The sequence below is a fragment of the Ambystoma mexicanum genome, chromosome 4p (assembly GCF_040938575.1).
Source record: "Ambystoma mexicanum isolate Mex_15411 chromosome 4p, UKY_AmexF1_1, whole genome shotgun sequence".
Lineage (NCBI taxonomy): Eukaryota > Metazoa > Chordata > Amphibia > Caudata > Ambystomatidae > Ambystoma > Ambystoma mexicanum.
In genome coordinates this window covers 823,699,659-823,717,386 of record NC_090927.1, presented here as the reverse complement: position 1 = coordinate 823,717,386, position 17,728 = coordinate 823,699,659, and the positions used below count along the sequence as shown (strand labels likewise).

The following is a 17,728-nucleotide window of genomic DNA, read 5'->3' as shown; positions in this document are numbered from 1 at the left end:
TCCAGCGAAATCTAATTCAGCAAGCGTCAGAACATTTTTTGTCTTGAAGACCAAAAGTGGTTGAAACACGTGTCGACAAACACTGTACTAATCGAAGTTACATAACTGATTAAATCATCAATGAGGATTCTACTTCTAGATAGTACATTAGTTACAGGTAATGGCTACAATGGTTATAACCATAATGGATATGTACAGGCTATCTAGAACTAAGTTTCTGGACATGTTTGGTGTTTAGAGTTGTCAAGTGGAGCAGGTTCCATTAAAGTTGGGGGTCTTGTGAAAAAAGCCACGTTTTGAGTCCTTTGCGGAAGGACCAGAACGACTTATCGGATCTTAGGGCTCGAGGGAGGGCATTCCAGAGTTTGGCCGTGATCACCGGGAAGCTGCAACCCACAGTTTTCTGGTGCCTGTATCTATGAATATCAAGTAAATGCAAGTAGGAAGCCCGGGAAGGTATGGAGGATTGGGCCTTGGACATTTTTCTGGACAGGTAGGTAAGGGGCGGTGTTAGATGTACATTTGTAGGTCAATAGTAGCTAGGAGCCAGTGGAAGTTTCGTCTGGCTGTGGAAATGTGTTCTTTTTTAGAGATGTTTAGAGCTGCTCTTACAGCGTTATTCTAAATGACGTGACGTTTTTTTAATATTGCGGGCATGGGTGCCTGCAAAGAGGGAGCTGCAGTAGTCGATCCTAGATAGCATGAGGGCTCTAGCGAATGTGATGCAGCTGTCGGTGGATAGGGATGGCCTGCAGGCATTGATCAATGTTTAAATGCGTGCTGCTGGTGGTGCAATAGTGTGTACTTGTCTGGTTAGTGATAACGTGGAGTGTAGGTATACTCCCAGCGTCTTGACCACTTTAGCAACAGTTATGATGTTCCCATCAATGGAAAAGGAATTGTATGAGTCATTGAGTGTGTTTAGCCGATATTGTGTGTCAATAAGGAGTAGTTCGGTTTCCTCACCGTTTAGGCATAGTCCATGTTGTGCCATTGAGGCCTGGATGGTTTGGTATAGTTTACTTAGTGTATTGGAGTCTGTGTCATAGTTGCCAGAGATGGGTAGGAGGATTTGGGTGTCATCCGCGCAGTTAGTGTAGGTTAAACCTAGGTCATCAAGGAGGTCAAAGAGGGGTTTTGTGAAGATATTGTACAGGGTAGGTGAGATGCAAGAGCCTTGAGGCACTCCACAGGTGGCTGGGGCAGGGGGGCTGCCGATGAGGTGGAGAACACTCATTGTGAGGTTAGATAGGAAGGACTATCTAGGCTATGGCTTTGGCTGAGGAATGGGAGACTGAGGAGATGTGCTGGCAGGGGATTTTATGATTGACCAAGTCAAAGGCTGCAGAGAGGTCAAGTAGGAGGAGGATGGCCATGTTGCCATAGTCTTTGATTTCGTCCATTTGGATTTTTAAGTCCAAGCGAGTGGATTCCATTCCGTGACCGGGGCGGAAGCCTGATTGGCGAAGGCCAAGGAGATTGTGGGTTTCACAAAAGGTTTGGTTTTGCAGGTAGGCTGATCTGTTGAGTATTTTGAGGAGGAAGCGTACGGCCGTGATGGAGCAGTAGTTGGTGGGAATGTTGGCGTCTAGTCTTCTTGAGGAGGTGGAGTACCCAGGCTTCTTTAATATTCTCTGGGACGTTGCTAGTTGAGAAGGAGTTGTCGATTAGCATTGTGGTGAAAGGGGCAAGCTCTACAGCGCAAATCATTATGATGGTAGCCGGGCAAATGACTCCTTGGCATTTTGATGGTTTCAGCCCTTTAATAATCTTGGTCGTTTCAATGGTAATGACATGGGTGAATTCGCACCTGGGAATGGAGAGAGGGGTGGGCGAGGGAAGCTGGACTGGGGCTGGTCTGTTGTTGGGAGTTTGTTATTTTTTGCAGTGATTTTAGTTCGTAGTAGGGAGATTTTATCAAGCAGAGCGTTTTGGATGTTCCTGCACCAGCTGAGATCTTTGAGGTTGTCAATTGAGAAGCTGGTGTTTCAAGCTCTCGTAAGATAGCAAAGAGCTCTCTTGTGCCTGAGCTTGCTTCTTCAATTCTCCCGTTGTATGCAGTGCTTTTGGTTTGCAGAAAAGCTTGTTTGGAAAGGGCAGTGAAGTGCTGTTTGTTCTCGTCTGAAGGTATTTTTATCCAGGCAGTCCCTGCTGCTCTTTTTGAGGAGCATAGAGTTTTGAGACTGGGGGTTTACCACAAATTAAGGTGGGCACTTGGTTTGGGTTTCAGATCAGGTGGGAGAATCTTAGGGATTCAACGGTGTTGGCTAGGGCGTGTGCATGGGAATCAGCTGTTTTTTTTAGACCTAAGCTGACATCTCCCAGAAAAATTATTTTGGAGGAGGTCTTTGTGTTGGTAGACACGATGTCTTCCTCATAGGAGAGCAGTGGGCCTGGGGGTCTGTAAGTAAAATGGATCGTAAGGGTGGCTGCAACAGATAAGGCCATTTTGATCGAGAGTAACTCGCCTGAGCTGATGGGTTGGTTGGGAATTTCCCTAATGGGTAGTATGTTTTTAGCAGTAAAGGCGACTCTGCCTCCTTTGAATACCAGTCTATCTTTCCTCAAGATAGTGTAGCCGTCCGGGATGGATAGGGGGAGGAACGTGCCAGTGGCTGGATGCAGCCATGTTTCCGTGATTGCAAGGAAGCCTAGTTTGTTAGTGCTGATGAGGTCTGAGATGCAGAGGGCGTGGGCAAGGAGGGATCTGGCATTGATTAGCACTCCTGTGAGGAATGTTGTGGTATTCACTTTAGTGTCAGAGGTGGAGGTGGTCTTGTTAGGTATGTGTTCTAGGCTAACAGGGGTGAAAGCTTTGGCTATAGAAGAGGCTTTGGCCCCTACTGTGGCCGCTGTGTCTAGGTTGGTGTCCGTAAGAATGATTGCTGGGGAAGCTGTCATGAGGCTAGTGTGAGAGTTGCATATGGCAGCATCGCTCTTGAGGGTATTGGACACAGGGGCGAGTGTTGTTTCCTTGTTGTATTTACGGTAGGTGACTGGGAGGGGTTGTTTATGTGTACTTAGGATGCCGGCTCACGAAATTCAGGTGTGAATTCCTCCAAGTGATCATGGGGTTGTTGTTTCTTGGTACTGCCAGCATGTAGGAAGGCGAGATGCTGGGTTGACTAGGGCTTGGGGTTGGCTTATATCCTGTGTCTTGTGGGCTAGAGGTAGTGTTGAGTGGGCATGCTTTGGGCAGGAAGAGTGATGGTGGGATGTCATGAGAGGCCGGAAGATAGATTGACATTTTTAGGGTGTGTATTTGTAGTTGGCGGTGGCATGCTGCGAGTGGTTGGAAGGGCAGGTATTGGCTTGGGGTCTCCAGCGGCTTGGTGGGGCCAGGCAGGGGTAAGTCTGGGCCTAGTAAGTGGGGCTTTGTTGGAGGGCAACAGTGCGTGGTAATTGTCAGGCGGTTGTTTACAGGTGAAGAAACCTAAATTTGAGTTTCTAGGGAAGCCTTGATAGCGCAGCAGTGCACCGTGGCTAAAGCCTGTGATGGCAGCTAAGTTCGACAAGACCAAAGTGGGTAGATAAATATATCTGAATTCGAATTTTGAAAGGCACATCTAAACGCAATATTTGAATGCAAAGTTACTAACTAAGGTACTCTCTGTCAGTGAAGAATGTCCAAAGAAATACGTCCACTGTACAGCACTACACTAATTGGGAACTTCTAGTACCAGAATGTAGGATTCTTCTTTAATACATAATCTTCAAATAGTCTTTTGTGATTTCTTGAATCAGTCTCTAACTCTTCAAATTAACTATTGACTGTTCTTTCCTCCTTAGAAATTACTTTTGGGGATCTTTTGTAAGATCTATATTCTTGGTTGCTGGTTTTAACGTTGTGAGGATGCCGTGGTAGAGCACCAGAAGGAGAGAGACAATCTACTAGAGCCAGAGGGCACAACATGCGAGAGATGGACGAGGCAGGGGTTCATCTGGAGTGGGTGTGGATGACAGGACGGTGAGGGAGGGGAGAGGCCAGCACAGGTGTGAACGTGGAGAGAAACGGGATGTTAATGAGAGCCTTGTTACTTTTTGGTGGGTGTCTGGGCCTGCAGGAAGGGAGAGAGGGGGAGCGAGGATGAGGGGAAGAGACGGAGAAGAACACTGCTGATGAATCGTTTATGTGGGCCTCCTGAACGTGCATGGAAAGACCGTAAGAAAACAGGCTGACAGAGGGTTGATTAGGCATAACCCGACTATTTGTAGATGCAGGACGCCGCCACTGCGGGAGAAGTCGAGCCTGCATGAACAGGCTATGATAAATGTGGAAAGCCGCCACCGATGGAGAAGTTAAGCCTGCATGAGCTGGTTACTGCAGATGCGGGACGCTGCCAGCGAACGAACCTCCAGGCATAAAAGGGTGGGTATTTCCTTCTTAAGGGGACACCCTGGCAGTTAATTGAAAGAGGGACTGGGTGGTAATACGGTCATTGTGAAGTAACAACGACCAGGACCAAGGACGGTGTAGAGGAGGAAGCCTTTATGTTGGAAGCCGGAATTTGAGACATGCACAACGCCGATAATGGTACCTATTCTACGAAGAATTCTCGAAACAAGGTATCCATTAAGAAAGCCCTACATGATGTACCCGCTGAGAAATGAAAGTATCTTAAAGGAGGCTCCTATAGAAGTGTGACGTGACAAAGGCAAGAGACTGGTGAGGTCACATGAAGCATAGGTGCCGCACCAAGAAGAAATGCCAAGGAAGAGAGTATATATAGAATCTGATAATGAAGTAAAGCCGGCTGACGAAGGAAGAATCAAGAAGGCTTGTCTGGCCCAGTGTCAAGGGTTGGGGCAGCCAAGAAACTGGTTATGTATTCCAGAAGATACAATGGACGTAAGAAGCAAGGCGAGCTCCTGTTGAGGCACAATGGAAACACTGTGTGCCAAGTTCTATTCATTTAATAGTATTAAATACAAAAAAGGAGCTAAAACACAGTCTCCTGTCACATGGTATAGATGAAAATAGACTTTGGGCAAGCTACATCCTCAGCGGCAAAGTGCTAGCCTTGGAAGCAAGACGACACGGAGCAACACGTGTTCGATCCTCGGGTCCACGCTTAGAAACCTCTGGCTATTAAGCGTGTTATAAATAACCAATCATATACATCGAGACTTGAAGAGAAGACTGTGCTCACACTCCCTTTTATTCTCAGGCACAGTGATACTTTGCAAGGCTGAGTTCTAAAACAATTCGAATGGCAGACAGCAGGAGTGATGATTTAGGATGGGCTAATTGGGTGGGAAGGCATGGTCAAGTCCACCCACAAGCACCTGGGGCACCAGCCTGCATGCTGCTAGCAAGTGGAATATTCCAGAAGGGTACAAGCATGCCAACCAATTGTAGAGGGCCACGTAGCAAAGAGCCCTATAGTTTGAAAGCCAATGAAACATTGTGTATTCTATGACACTGAAGATGACTTGCACTAGGGGTGGACATAGTTGTCCACCTGACTCTAGAAATCCAATCACAATCCTATTCCCCATAGAAAGTATACCTAAATGTTCCCCGTACACCAACAACAATCCAACTTCGGTTTTCTTATTTTGCCACGTAGTACGACGTCAATGACGACGAATTTTGGTTATGTGTGTTTTTTCAGGTAACACGTTGAGAGACTCGAGCGAACGTCCATTGATGTCCGTTGTAACCCCCTGTTTTAGATAATTGCAAATAAAACAGCTACGTTTTGCCAACTTCCTGAGTCAGTCTTATTGTTGGTGTAAGAGTAAATTCTGCATCTGCCTCCATCCTTCCCATTGTGCTTCCTCTCGTTTCCGTTCCTTTCCGCTTCTAGCCCCCCCCCATCACTGGAACTCTTTACCTCTCTCCATCCGTTCCATTTCCTCTTACCCCTCTTTCTGTGCCTCCTTGAAATCTTACCTTCTTCACCCCCCGCCCTAACTCCCCTCCTTCTCCTATTATCTCCCTCCTTCATCTCTACCCTCCGTCCTACTCCCCCCTTCTTCCTTTTCTTTCTCATACCTCCTTCCCTCCTCCTGTTATCTCTGTATTCTTCCCCAGCTCTGACCTCCCTTTCTACTTCCCTTTCTTCTTCCTCTCATCTATTCCTCCTTTAGTTCTGGTCAATGGATCTACATACTGTTTTTGATGGTTTGTTTCATGTCTGTAACTTTATGCTTCGTGTTTGCTATGTATTCTTGTTGTATTGTAAAGCGCTACATAAACCTAATAAATACAAATACATCCCATATAGTGTTACCACGCTTAAAGGGCCTGCGGGTTCACGTGGTAGCAGAGGGAGGATGTTCTGAAAAGACCCATCGACCAGTAGGTCTCCAGTGTTTCGGACGATCTGACACCCTCTGCCATCTAGCCGGAAGATTGCAAAGTTTCCTGTAGAGAGCGACCAATATAGAAAACTTGCAAGAAGATTGATCGATATAAGTGGGACAGATCACTCTTCGCCAAAATCCCTCCTGGCTTGCACAGGCAAGGCGCTGAGCAGACAGAAGGCGGCGGTGGTCGATTGGACGAGGGGAGACAATACCGAAGGCCTTGAGCTGAACAGCGAATGGTGAGTAGATTGAGGGAAATGGCAAAATAAGGGGACGGGATTGTGGTAACGTAGAAAAGTAACGGGGTGGTTTAAAGTATAACGAGGAGCGTTATAGTATAATGAGGAGCAGTATAGTAAAACGAGGAGCGTTATAGTAAAACGAGGAGCGTTTATAGAGCCTGGTTTCCTACCTCAAGGAAGGTCTAGAAGGAGTAATTTCAAACCTCAATCGAGGTATAACTAGACGGCACATAAATAGGTTTATGATAGGCAATGACTCAAACTCCAATCAGAGTATTTTAGGGGCTAGGTGAAAAGGAGTACCATGGTATATATGTGAAAAGTCGACTAGTCTGTCTGTGTGTAGTGTATTATGAAAATGAAAAGTGGTGTTGAAGATCGACAGGAATAACCTGTGCAAACTTGAAGCAGAGATAAAAAGTTATTTACCTATCTTTGGGGTCATTGTCGGCGCCGACTGAAAGGTAAGTTGAGATAATTGAGAAAGAGGCTTTGAGCGGCGAAGGTTCGAGCATGCTCATATTTGTTGTTTTTCTGAAACATATCTGTGTAACCGACGGTAAGTATTGACAGTCAATTGAGACTTGTCGCAATCGGAGATATTACTCCACTGATGCTCCTGTGTAAGAGCACAGCAGACAAAATGTTCACGACATGGCCACAAGGGGGAATCGCTGTCATTGCAACACATGACCACATACTTGCACGCTGCGTACACAGGGAAGAAATGGGAGAAAAGGTTCACTATTTTAGAGCTCTGGAAGATGTATCAGGAAGAAAGAAAGGATCCGCGACATGTCGATTGGATGCTTAATCAGTGTAAGGAGGAAGGTGTCGATCCTTCTGCTCCCCTTGCCTCGCCAGAAGTAAAAGGCGATAGTACTGAAAACATAGGATTGTATCCATTAAAGGAACTAAAAGCGGCAACAGGCAATAGCAATACGATATATGAACCGCCTGCGTATAGCAGTGACGATAGTCCAGAAGAGGCTAGAAGAAAGGAGTAGATCGTACAGAACAATGAGGAGAAAAGTGAACGATTGAATGTAACCACAGAAATAGAAAAAGAGATTAAGAGATGGAAAAGTGAAAAGGATAAAGCTGACGAGGTAACACTCGTATTGAACAAATAGATGAGAGGACAGATTTGCTCAAGCTTGATGGGAAAAGTATTGAGGAAGTTAGGCAAAGGGAAGATCAGGACGAGCAGGATAGAAAAGACGAGGAACGAGAAAAACAATTGAAAATGGATGAACATAAGAGAAAGAGTAGTCAGACGAGAACAGATGCATCAGTAAGAACAGCAAAGAAAAGAGGGAAGGGCGGAGGAGAAAAGGAAATATGACAACAGGCAAAGAGCAATCGAAGAACGAGATTAGCAAGCAAGAGAAGAAGAGGAAGAGCAGAAATGAAGGGATAAAAGAATACAAAGACGAAGGGAAAAAAGATCATAGAGCAAATGAAAGAAAGGAAGAGAAAAGACAAGAAGAGGAACGAGTTAGATGTGAAGCGAGAAAGTTAAGCGAATTAGACTCAGAAGTGAAATGAAAAAGGAGGCAGCGGAAGCGCGATATTGATCGCATTCAGAAAGAATTGATGGAACTGAGTCCAGTAATATCATGGGGCAATATGGAGTAGTTCCTCCCGTCACAGGGAGCAACGTCAGGACCCTCTAGGGTAGCCCTAGGAGAATGTTGACATAGGGAGCATCCGAGAGAGCATCGATTAAGCCGATCAGGATTTAAGAGAAAGTAGCAAACCAGGGAGCTGAGGGAAGGGAGAACAGTCCCTGGTCTTCCAATCATACATCGAAGAAAGACACATGTTCAGTCTCGAGCATAGAGCCTTGTCTTTAGACAGACAAAGAAATGCCAAGACACACTGCGCCAAAGATGCAACATTTTTGAAGAATACAAAATTGTATTTGTTGATGTAGAATGGTCAGCCTGACACGTGTTTCGAGCCAAACCCGGCTCTTCATCTGAGGCTTATTGAAGGAGGATGGATACAAAACATAGAGGCATAAATTGCCAATGTACTCTAAAGCTTCGCAATTGCGGCAAAGAAAACTGGCCGTATACAGGAGGACAAGAAAAAATGTCATTTTGGCGCAGTGTGGCTTGGCATTTCTTTGTCTGTATCCAATTAACATGGTAGTGGATTGGCAGTCCACCCACACCCCCTAGACACCTGCTGCCCTTTTTGCTAACCAAAAGTCAACGTACAAGCGCTGTGGATATTACTGACTTTCACTGCCAATTGTTATTTGTCTTCAGACAGGCTAACTTTGGATAAGGGTGAAAAAGAAGGGAGCCATACTGGTTGGGGACTAGATAGGTCAGATAAAGAGAGAGAAACCTTCCATGGTGAAGAGGGAGGAGGTGCATGCAGTACCGAGAGATGTCTACAGATAGACAAGGAAATGAGATGGTCTGATCTAGAACAGCCCAAGGATAGGATGCCAGATCACCACCATATTTGAGCAGACTAAGGTAATTGCCAGGTAGAAGGCGATCAGGAACCATTGTCCCCACTATGGATAGGCAGACAATGGGAGCCAATTGCGGATTTGGGTTCACGCACTTCCCTTTATTAGAGAAAGGAGGGGTCAGACGGCACTACATTCCTTGGCCACAAATGGATAAGGATAATTTAAGGTGTAAACTTCCCAGTTTAACCGCGGGTGCGGAAAAATTGATCTACGAGTTAGAGAAAATGACAGAGGGAATTACCGTAGCAAAAGGGGACATTAAGAATTTCCTAGCAGCCATTCTAGGGGAAAGGACTGATGACATTTGGACGAGAGCAGGATACTCAAGTGTCACAGCACAGAACACAGCGCACGATGGAGCGCTATTTAATATTGTAGAGCAGATGTCTGGAAAGCGCTTGGTGTGCAGTATTCTGATACGTCAGATGTGGGTGCAATTATGGCACGTAAGATGAAAGATGATGAAGATCCGCTTGCTTACATTCAAAGTATTCAGGAACGGTGGACTCTTGAAATGCAGGAACCGTGGGGGAAGACAGTGGCAGTATTTTACCACATTTTATGTCAAGGATTGCAGGAGCAGGTACAGAGACAGTTCAAGAAACTAGTGGGAAAGGAAGCAAAGACATGGGCATAGATACAGTCAACATCAAATGGATCAAGGAGGGAATGGGTTTATGCCACGTGGCAGAAAAATGGGCTACAGAGGAAGGGGTGGTTTTCAGAATAACCAAGGCGGTTTTCAGAATATGCAGAATGATAATCAGAATATGCAAGGAAGATTTAATCAAGGGGGACAGATGAGAAGAGATCCTCCTGTATGTTGGACATGTGGGATGACAGGGCACATTGCGCGCACATGTGGAAGTCAAGGTTATGTACAGAATAGGCAATTCTTAAGAGGGGGAGACAGCTTATCCTCCAGCATATAGCTCACAAGCTAGGGATGGGTTTGCCCAAGATCAGACAGTGTATCAAGCACATGCATTGCAAAGGCAACAGGCATTGCAGCCACAGCAAGCACCATTAAATACCCCGCAAGGGCAGTCGCAGCACGCACTCATGCAGATACAGCAGAATGCTAACACAGGACAGTTATTGAAACCTAGAGTAGGGGGTGTCACTCTTGTAGGAGGAAGTCCTTTCACAGGTAGGGATTAAGTAAGTATACACAATAGGACAGCTCACAGGGCGACTTGATGTGTTCAGTACTATCGGAGACACCCAAGAGGGACCAAAGGTTGATGTGACGAAGGAAGGCAAATCTTTTTCTTTTTTAGTAGACACTGGGGCTACTCGTTCATGTATACGAGAGGGAAAATACCCAATGTCGGGAAATGCCATGAAAGTGCAAGGATTCTCTGGAGCTACGAGTAGAGTTCCTTTTACTGATGAATTACCAGTCTCCATTAGAGAGTGTGACATGTCTGTTCCATTACTGTATTCAAGACAGACACCAACATTCTAGGATGATATTTAATGACGATGCTTAATATGACTATTTCTTTTACTAAGAAGGCATAGTGTGTTTTACTCCAGGGATACATTATATGAATGTGGGCTTGTTTATATTGGTATTTACAGGGCAAATGGCTCTGCGAGGAATGCCATTAGTGCCAGAAATATTTCTTTATGGGGTACGCATTTTGTTGACATGGTGACCCGGCTTAGTGGGAAAGATTATGAGAATACCTGATAAGTTTTTGTTCAGGTAACAGATACCATAGGACTAAGAGGGGGGGACACATTATTCCCCTAGAGTTAAAGGCAGCCATAGTGCGATGGGAGATGGACAGGCTCAGAGGAACCGATGACAAGGGCAGGCCATGGAGAACAGTCATTGCCTTTGGGGAAGGGTATAGATTAACTGACGTCACAGACTAAGACATGTTTAGAGATGATCCATCAGATGATGAAGTGATATTCGAGATGAATATTACATATTGGATCAGAATAGAGAAAAGAGATCCCACAGCGAATGTTGATAGTACGACAGCACCTAGCATTTTTCGATGAAGATTTAGAAAAGGTACCCAATTCTCTATGGACTACAGGCCCCTATGATGTAGGCCTATTGAAGGGGTTAGGGGAAGTTAAGATTAAGCTGAAGCCAGGAGCAATTTTACCTCGAGCAAGACAGTACCCGATGTCTTGAGAGGTGGATGAGGGTATTTTTTAAGACTATATCAGCCCTGATGGAACAAGATATTTTAGTGACGTCAGAGTCACTGAGTAATACCGCGGTGTATCCTATCAAAAAATCAAAGGGAGGGTCATGGAGATTCATACAAGATACGAGACCGATTAACCACATTCAGGAGGCAGAGTTTCTTTTAGTTCCAAATCTGGTGACAATATTGTGTAGTATCCCAGCAGAGGCACAATATTTTACGGTGATTGGCTTGAAAAATGCGTTTTTCTCAATCCTGTTCCATAAGGACCCCCAATCATTCACGTTTCGCCAAACTAAACTGAAAAGCACTTGTTTGCCCCAAGGGTACTGTGAGTCTCAATTGATCTTTAATAGGGTCTTTCAGATGGACCTAAGCAATATTGATTTGAAAAGCGTTGTGATGCAGTACGTAGATGGTATTTTGGTTTGTAGCACAACCGAAGATGAGTGTAGACAAGATTTGATTCAGTTAATGACTATCCTGGCAGACAAGGGGTATAAGGTAGACAAAGAGAAGTAGAAGTGTTGTATAAAAGCCAGTTGATCTCACACGAGCGAAAAAGGGTCACACCTGAAAGAGCTGAGGAGATCATGAAAACAGCAAAACGGCACACGGGTAAACACATGCAACAGTTTTGGGGATTATGCAACTATGTTAGAGCGTGGGTGTTTGATTATAGTTCATATACAAGACCCCTTTTGCAGGCTCTGAAAAAAGCACAAGTGAATAAGGAAAAAATAGAATGGACTGAGGAAATGGAGGGAGGGTTTGAAGAACTGAAGAAAGCAATTTGTACAGCTCCAATTTTAGGAATTCCCAATTATGACAAAGAGTTCTTTTTATTTTGGCACACAAATGGTACAGTCATGACAGCAGTACTTATACAGAGAACTAAATTAGGGTATAAACCTCTGGCATATTACAGTGGGATTCTGGATCCAGTTAGGAAAGGGCACTTTCCTTGAGAACAGTCGCTGGCAGCAGCCGTGTTCGCAACAGAAGTCTACTAGTATTGTGATGGAGTGCTCCATGACACTTTTTGTAGAGCATGCTTTGCCATTTTGGAAAAACCCAAGGGTACATTGACATCTCAGAGAGCTTCCTCATATGAGGTAGTTATATCGAATCCAGCAATCAAAATAGTCAGGTGTAACACAGTGAACCCTGCCACGTTTGTAGCTGAGCCTGTGGTAGAGGGTGAGCATGCGCATGATTGCGCCAACTGTGAGGAATTCTATGATGACATCCCGCGCATAAAGGACAATGCGTCAGCAGGGGGGGTTCTCTTTATTGATGGTTCTTCAATAATCGATCAAACTAGTCGTAAAGGCCTTCTGGTTCAGCTGTGGTAAAACAAGCAAATGGTGAATTTGAGGTAGTAGGACGTGCAAGAGTTGGTGGCGCTTATTGTCAAGCTTGAGAAACGTGCAGGGAAGGAAGTAATGGTGTACAGTGACTCTGCCTATGTGACGTAAACCGTGCACGCATGGCTAGCACGTTGGAAAAGGAGGGGCTATCTCCAAGCGGATGGCACGCCAATGCAGCACACAGCATTATTGGACAGGCTTATTAATGCACTATAACTCCCAGTAGCCATTGCAATAGTTAAATATGCAGCACATACTGAGCAAACTGACCATCTCTCGCGGAAACAAAGCCACAGACAAAGAGGCCAAAAAGGTTGCATATTCGCCAGATATTTCAAGTTTTGACACTCCAGATGTAAAGGAAGAACTAGTCATGATTAGGACATTAAATCAAGGGTTTAATCCTTTGTCAAGAATACAGTTGATGGAAGTTCAAGGTAGTGTGCCACAGGAAGAGCAGGAACAGCGGAAACTAATGGGGTGTTCTTTGTCCCCCTCTGAAGCATTACGGGGACAGGACAGCAATAGAAACCCAGTGATGCTAGTAGCATTGGTAAAGGTAGCGCTTGAAGAGCTGCACTACCCCACATATGTAACTAGGGAAAGCCTTGCAGCAGCTATTGCAGAGGACTGGTTCGTACCAAACCTGTTAGAACCAGTTGCATTTTATTTAGTAAATTGCATCTTATGTCAAAAGATTACCACTGTGCATACACTGAGAACGATCAGCAGAGTGATTCCTCGACCAAATGGTCCTTTTCAGCATTTACATATCAATTATGTTGATATGCAGCAAGTATGTAGTGGATGGTGGTGATGTGTCCCTTTTCTAGGTGGATTGAAGCAGGTCCTTGTACACACCCTGATGCCACTTGCGCAGCAAAGTTTTTAGTCCGAGAAGTCTTTCCCAGATGGGGAGAACGTGAGGTGTTGGGATCCGACAATGAACCCCATTTTGTTTATGAAGTATTTCAACAGATTAATCTATTACTAAGTATAAAATGAACAAGTTTCTTACCAACTGGTAATGTTCTTTCGTCTGGATGTTCCTCCAACGTATTCCACATCTTTGACATGTAATGTCCACAGCTGTGTTACTGTGGACATTTTTGGAGCATAGGGCGTCCTGCGTCGATGGCGTTGGGTCGATGTTCCTCGAAGGCCTCCGTTGAGGGCGAAGTCACCGGATCTTATAAATAGGACGCACGGCGCCCGTTGCCTCAGTTTATGTTTTTTCCTCCATGATGTGTGACATGCTTGTACACAATGCCTGCTTGACTGCACATAGCCTTGAGGGAACGCAAGCTGCAATAGCATAGGAAATTCTCAGAGGGGCGCTGGGAGGGTGATGTGGAATGCGATGGAGGAACATCCAGTCGAAAGAACTTTATCAGTTGGTAACTAACTTGTTCTTCGAATGGATTATGTCCTCCAACGTATTCCACATTTTTAACCGACTCCCAAAGCAGTACCAGAAAGTGGAGGAGAGAAAAGAATGTATAATACCCAATCAGATGGCAGAATAAAGAACCGCTTTACCAAAGGCCATATCTTGACCAGGGAGTAATGTTTGACAAAGGTGTGGATAGAAGCCCATGTCACTGTGTCACAAATATTCCTAATAGGAACTCCCTGCTGCAGTGCTGTGGAAGTAGCCACGCCCCTAGTGGAATGAGCTCGCAAACCTTCAGGAGGACCCTTTACCGCCAATCTAACATTCAGTAATGGTGAGGCTAATCCACCTGGACAAGGTCTGTTTGGCAACAGCCTGGCCCAATCGGTGTCCAGCGTACCCCACAAAGAGTTGATTGTCCACTTTGACCCTGGACATCTTAGAAATATAAAAGCTTAGAGCTCTCCTAGGGTCCAACATATGGAGTCGCTCCTCTTCTTTCCAAGGATGAGGAGGAGGATAGAAAGCCGGAAGTACCACATTCTTGCTCAAATGAAACTCAGACACTACCTTAGGTGGAAAGGAAGGACGTACCTTCAGTACAACCCTATCCTTGTGGAACACAGTAAAGGGCGGCTTACACTCTACTAGCGGATGTAACCACAACCAAGAAAACCGTCTTGAAAGACAACAGCCTCAAAGGACAAGAATGCAAAGTTTCAAATGGAGCACCCATCAGGAATTTCAAGACCAAATTCAAATCCCAAACCGGCAACTGAAACGGGGACGTCGGGAACACATTAGTGAGGACTTTTAGAAATTGGGAAATCAAAGGAATTTTAAAATAAGAACATTCTTCAGACGAGCGCTTTAAGATAGACACCGCTGCCAGGTAACCTTTAAATGGTACCTACTTGAAGGCACCTGTGGGCCAAAGAAAGCAAGGAGGACAGAACCATGGGAATGGAACACTGAAAAGGATCGACATCTTGTCCTCTGCATCAGTCGGAAAAATTACGCCAACGGTACAGGGATTTGGTTGCCGGCCGCCAAGCCGAAAGCAACTCCTCCATCACGTCATCCGGAAGGTCCCAATCCTTATATCTCAACCTTTCAGATACCAAGCATGAAGGTTGAGAGTCTTGACCTTGAAAGTTGAGAAGATCCTCTCGGTAGGGAAGACGGCGTGGAGGGCAGATGGACATTTCTAGAAGGTCCAGGTACCACGCTCTCCTGGCCCAATCCAGAGCAATAAGGATCATGTGGGATCCTCCTCAACACTTGAGGAATGACGGGGACCGGAGGAAACGCAGACAGAAGTGGGAATGGCCAATCGACGACGAATGCGCCTCCTAAGGCTCCTCTCTAAGGATTTTTCCTTGAGCAAAAGCTCTTGCACTTGCGGTTGGCACTGGTCACAAAGAGATCCACTTGTGAGGTTTCCCAAAGGGCAAAGATCTCCAGAACGACTTCCTGAGCCAACTCCCACTCATGAGAGACCATGCTCTGCCTGCTCGTATTCTCCTCTCTGGCCAGATGTACTTCCGAGAGTGATATTCCCTGCTGGACTGCCCAGAACCAGAGCTGCATCGTGCCTCTGCACAACAGGAGTGACCCTACCCCCCACTTTTTTGTTGAGGTAATGCATGGCCACTGTGTTGTCCGTCATGATCAGGACACTCTTCCCCCGCACAGACGGCAGAAAAGCATTTAGCTCTAACAGGATGATGTGGAGTTTGGACTATGACAGAGACCAACAACCGCTGTCGGTCAGATCGTTGGCATGAGATCGCCATCCTGTGAGGGAAGCATCTGTCACTACGGACACCTCCGGCCACAGTTGCCAAAACGGCTCCCCCTTCATCAGGTTCTCATCGTTGGCCCACCACAGAAGATCCTGCGAGACCCAGAGTGGAATATGAACGGGATCTGATATCTTGCCTGAGAATTGTGACCACTGCATCTTGAGGACCCATTGCAGAGATCTCATCCGCAGCCTGGCCTCTGGAAACAGAAAAATGCAGGATGCCATGAAGCCGAGCAACCTTAAGAATTTGAAAGCCGGGAGACGCTGTGCATGTTGAAATGTGTCCACCATCTGCACAATGTGATGAGCCCTCACCGTGGGAGGCGAGCACTTTCCCCAAGGATGTGTCCCACACAGCCCCGATGTACTGGAGCTGTTGGGAAGGTGTCAGATGTAACTTTTTGAAATTAAGGGAGAAGCCCAGCTTGTGGAGGGAGCGGCAGGTGAGACTGAGATGATCCATCACTTGCTCAGGAGAACGCGCACGGACCAGTCAGTCGTCCAGGTAGGGGTAGACGTGAATCCCCCCCCTCGCCTGAGATACGCAGCCACCACCACCATTAGTTTGGTGAAGACCCTCGGGCGGAGGTCAATCCGAATGGGAGGACCCGAAACTGAAAGTACGACCTGCCAGCCACAAACCTCAGGTACTTTCTGTGCTTTGGATGAATTGGCACACAAACGTAAACATCCTGTAGGTCCAGACACACCAACCAATCCTGAAGTCGAAGGGCCTGGAGGACCTGAGAAAGAGTGACCATCTTGAACTTGTCCTTCCTGAGGAGTTTGTTCAACCAACGCAAGTCCAAGATGGGTCTCAATCCCCCATCTTTCTTTGGAATCGAAACATATGGGGAATACCATCTCTTGTTCCTCTCTGCTACAGGCACCAGTTCTGTAGCGCCTTTCTCCAGCACGTTAAAGATTTCCAGCACAAGGAGCGGATCCGGAAGCTTCAAAGAGACAGTCCCCGGTGGATTGTCGTGAGGCTGCTTTAGGAAGGGAAGGCAGTAGCTGTGGACTACTGTATCCAGAATGCACGCATCCGAAGTAATAGCTCGCCATTCTTCGAGATGCTTAGACAGTCTACACCCAACCGGCGAACAATGGAACATGACCTCAGTTGTTCTGGAGCGGCTGACGCAGCACCTCAAGGCAAAGAGGCAGCTGCTTCAGCAGCTTTGGCACCTCTATTTCCTGACCACCACTGGTACTTTTATGTTGACCCCTTTCTCTGGTGGCTCCTTGCGTCCTACCAAAAGAGGAGTATTAACTAAAGGAACCTGCCCTCCACTGCTCTCCCCTAGAACGAAAAGGCAGAGGTTGATGCACAGCTGCGCTCAAAGATTTAGCCACAACTTTTGAGGTCTGCAACCTCTCAAGGCTCTCGTCAGCCTTGCTGCCAAACAAATGTGCGCCATCAATGGGCATGTTCAGAAGACGGGCTTGTACATCTGGAACAAAGCATGACTTGACTTCGCAACCACGCAAATCTGCGTATAATGGTGCTCACAGCCGTGTCCAAACCTGACTGAAGGGATTCACACATGGTATCCTTGCCATATTGCACGAGAGCAAGGAACCCATCCCTTTCTTCCCCTTTGGGAATATGCTCAGCCACTAGAGAAATACAATTCCACAGAGTGTGTGAAAATCTTGCACAAGTGGAGTTGGCTGACTTCAGCACCATACTCCCCACAGAAAACATCTTGCATGCCCAACCATCAAAGCGTTTGTCATCCCTATCAGGAGGGATGGTAGGATTAGCTGCCTGCCTCGAGGTGGCCATAGCCGCCTAAACCACCAAACTCTCCAGAGTGGGTTGAGATGACGGGTAGCGGAGGTCGCTACTGGAAAGTCGGTATTTTTTAGTTAACGAATTGTTAACACCCGGAAGAGATTCCAGCGTCTGCCAAGCAGCCGCCACCCTTTTCTGCAACAT

At 46.2% G+C, this 17,728-nt stretch overlaps 1 protein-coding gene across 4 annotated transcripts in view; it reads right to left on the bottom strand.

Moving 5' to 3' along the window:
- USP45 (ubiquitin specific peptidase 45) overlaps positions 1–17,728 on the bottom strand; it is a 3,631,241-nt gene that overhangs the window by 3,043,563 nt on the left and 569,950 nt on the right. The window lies entirely within an intron of this gene.